This window comes from Manacus vitellinus, unplaced genomic scaffold (genome assembly GCF_001715985.3).
Source record: "Manacus vitellinus isolate BGI_N305 unplaced genomic scaffold, ASM171598v3 scaffold_64_pilon, whole genome shotgun sequence".
Taxonomy (NCBI): Eukaryota; Metazoa; Chordata; class Aves; order Passeriformes; family Pipridae; genus Manacus; species Manacus vitellinus.
Genome location: NW_021940718.1, coordinates 797811 through 801779, shown reverse-complemented (window position 1 = coordinate 801779; position 3969 = coordinate 797811). Strand labels below are relative to the sequence as shown.

Here is a 3969-nt window from a genome sequence, read left to right as displayed (position 1 = left end):
AACCTTTCCCTGAGATCCAACCTCAACCTCGTTCCACAGAAACCAAAGGCACCCACCCATTCCTTAAGGAATCCACCCCAATTAAACATCTCCAGCTTCATCCTTCCTCCAGGACATCCCACCACAGCCCAGGAGACTGTGAGTGAGGGCAGAATTCCTGACATCTCCTTTTCTTTGAGAACTCTCTCTCTTTGAACAAATTTTTCTTTCAGATACTCCACTTTTCCAAGATCTCCATACCCTTTTTTTTATCATTATTTCACGTTACTGCTTCCCTTTAAACCCTTTTCACATCCTAAAATCTGCCTAACCTTTAACATTCCTCCGTCTTAAAGCCTCGTGAGATGTTTGGGGGGATAGAATTTCTTTGGTGGAGGAAACTTTGAGGACATTTATCACCCTTTTACAGTTACTACATGGCCTTGTTGGTGACATTCCTTGGCTGCAAGAGGGTTTTTTTTGACAGAAATCTGCAGAGAAAAGCACGTCCCATCTATTCTTCCATGTGAGAGTTCAGCTTTCACACCAGATTATGACCCACTGGATGTGACTAAGGCACTGTAGGAAAACAATAGCAATAAATAAGCTGGGAAGTTTTATCCTGCTGCACACACAAAGCCAGTGTTGGGCTTGAAGTGTTTCATCCTTGGAGGAGGAGAAGAAGAGCCCCCAAAAAATCGAGTTTTCCTGCTAAACACTGAGTTACAAACGGCCCTGGAACGACACATTCCTCCTTCTGTAATGTGACAACTCCGACTGCAAGTGCCTGAGGTTAGAGCAAGTCACGTGGAAGCTGTTTTTCACGTTAAAAAAAATGAAATATTAAAATAAAAAAGGCATGTAGAGAGCACAGCTCGTGTCTGCCAGGGAGAGGAGGGGCCGTGCCTTGGCAGCTCCGGGGGGCTGGAGAGGGGAAGCGTCTCCTCCGTGCATCCAACACCACTTCCAAGCAGGCAAAAGCTGCCTGTCCAAGAGGCAGCAGGACTCAGGAGTGTCCAACAGGGATAATGAGGCGGTTCAGAGGGGTTCTGGAAGGCTCAGGGATGGGAAGGCTCAGGGATGGGAAGGCTCGGGGGCTCCGCGTGCGCCGCGCGTTTAATCCCGGCGGCGCTGGGGTGGTTTGAATTAGTCACGATGTCTCCTCGTCTTCCTACTGCTCCCCCCGGGCCAGGGATCCGGCCAAATTGGGATGGAAGCTTAATCCTTAAGGAAAACTGAGCTGGAGGCTTCAAAGCACGGCCCGGGGTTGTCAGACACGAGGTCGGGCTCTCTGGGAAAAGGCCCCGATTCCGGCACATGCTTCCCCTTCCAGCCCTCACCTCCATCAGTCAGCCCTGGGAAAGCAATTAGAGCCAGAAATCTGGGAGGGCTGCCCAGAGACACAGGGAGCTGGGAAGTGTCTGTCTGTCAGAGCTGTCCATCTGTCAGGACTCTTCCTTACGCATCCCGAGCCTCGCGGGCAACGCGGGGTGAGAGAAATTTGGGGCCTGGATATGAGAAGAGCCCTGATGCTCATCCAGAAACTTTCCAACTAACTGGCAAAGGCTGTTCCAGCTCCCATTTCTTTACCCCTGCCACGTTCCCAAAAGCCCTGAGGTCCCATCACTGATTTATCACAGACTCCCACAATGGGTTGGGTTGGAAAGGACCTTAAAGCCCCTCCAGTTCCACCCCCTGCCACGGGCAGGGACACCTCCCACTATCCCAGCTTGCTCCAAGCCCTGTCCAGCCTTGAGTTGTCCAAGGCTGGCCCTGTTCAACCCTCCCTGCAGATCTGGAATGCAGAAGAAACATCTTTCAACCAGGAATTTCAAGGTTGTGCTTTTTTGGGATTTTCCAGGGCAGCAGAGAGCAAAGCTGTAGGAAGAGGAGAACGACAGTTCTCCCTGGTTAACTTTTCCCATGCTTGGATGGGGCTGGATTAGTTCTCCAACTGATTTTGAAGGCTCAGTGGCTGCAGCTGCTCTGCCAGAGGAGTTTGCAGGCAGGTTTTCTCTCTAAACAGCCACTTGCAAACGGCTCCTAAAACATCTTTGTTCCCCAAAGTAGGAAACCCGGCTTTTTGGGATAACACAGCACAGGCAGAGCAGCTTTCCTTGCCTCTGGAATGCACAGCTCCTCTGCTTTACTCCCCCTGAAGAATTCCTGAGAAGTGCAGCCCCAAACATGCCCTCAATGAATCCCAGATTGGAGCCCCTGCAGAGGGACCCACCCAACCCCTTGGAAATCCACCCCAGGCTCCCGGGAATGCCCAAATATCCACACTGCTCACAGCATTCCTTGCATTCCTCCCTGATTGCTTCCACATGGACCCTCACTCCAGATTCCCCAACTTCTGTGGCTCCAGCACCTTCCCCTTCCTGGAGCTCTGGGCACCCACAGGCTCTGGAGCTTCCTTGGGGGGTATTTCCAGGGATCTCTGGGAGCAGATCCTGGGAATTTCCTCCTTCCAGTCACACCCTGATTGCGATTTTGAGGCTTTTTGGAGGGTGGGGGGAAGTTCTCTGACCTTCCATCAGATGCCTGCAAGTCACTTTATTAACAATATATTAACAATATATTAACAAGAGCTCGTCTCCAGCTGGGCAAAAATGGAAATAATTCACTTCTGGGTTGTCTCTTTCCATGAGAGACCTCAAAAGACTCGATAAAATCCCACTAATTTCTGGATTTTACACAAAATCACCCTTCTTAAAACACAGCTCTGGGTTTTTTTGCTGGCAGGGGTTTTTTTGGCTGCGGTGGGATCGAGGAGTGTTGTCACTTATGGATGGACTGAGTATATAAATGACAGATATAAATAAATCACCCGGTGTTGTTGCCCACATTTAGGGATTTAGTGCAGGAAAAGCCTCATCCATGCATTATCCTGGCTTTTTAGAAACACCTGAAGCCCTTTTGGGAAGAGCTTTTGGCCTTGTGCCACGTGAACAGGTCCCTGTCCCAGCCTAAAAGGAACCTTCTCCATGCCTGCAAAATCCCAACTGGGAACATCCCAAGTGGCAACTGGTGGCCAGCAACCCCTCATATGGGACTCCTGACTCATCTCCAGCCTCCAGCAGAACTCCCAGGTCCTTTTCCAGGGGGAAAAGGGCACAGAGGAGCAATAATTCCTTTCCACCAAAAAAAAACAACCCCGTGAACTCTTGGGATTTAGACTCCACCTGGAAAGTTTTCCATGCAGAGCCCTGTGCTGCAGGTTGGTGTTGGAAGCACCATGCAGGGATTCCCAGAGGGATTTGGGAATTGCTTCCTGCCTGCCTGTCATTCTGCTTTGCAGAAATCCAAGCCAGCCAGCCCTCTTCCTGGAATTTTCCAGGTGTTTGTCCCGGAGGTCTCAGAAAAAGTGGGAATGCTGCATTCCCAGCTCCAGCAGTAATTCCATCGTGGCACTGCAGTTTGCTTTAAAACCCTGGGCAATCCCTGCCCATCCAAACCACAGCCTGGCAAAAACTTCATCATTTTTCCATTGGAAAAAAAAAAAACAACAATCAAAGATATTTCTTTAGTTCCCAAAAGCAGGGACTGATTTGATTCCACTTCCAAGAGCGACCAGGGCTGGATGGACTCCTTGGTTTGCTGCTCTGGGATGTGGTTCCTGAGCTGCATCCCAGAGGATTTTTCATCCCAGAGGAGCAGAATTCACCAGCAGGTGACGATTTCCCTCCAGGAATTCGGGGGAAATGAGGATCCCTGGGGAAAACAACCCCAAAACCCGGAATATTTTGGGTCAGGTTGGGAAGGGGCTGCCAAAACACCCCAATATTTGAGGTGCCCAGAGAAATGTCTTTTCTTTTTTAAGAGAGCACGACTGCTCAGAGGGAGGAGGGTCCCCAGGACCTTCTCTTACCTCCAGCTGAGCCACAGTTGGGAGAAAGTTGTCCGTTGGAGCACGTGCACATGTTCGGCCGCGAACAAAACCCATCACCACAGGAATTCCTGCAGATTGCTGGAGGGGGAGAAGGAGGA

General features: G+C 50.4%; 1 protein-coding gene across 1 annotated transcript in view; it reads right to left on the bottom strand.

Moving 5' to 3' along the window:
* LOC103766916 (fibrillin-2) overlaps nucleotides 1-3969 on the bottom strand; it is a 143142-nt gene that overhangs the window by 91739 nt on the left and 47434 nt on the right.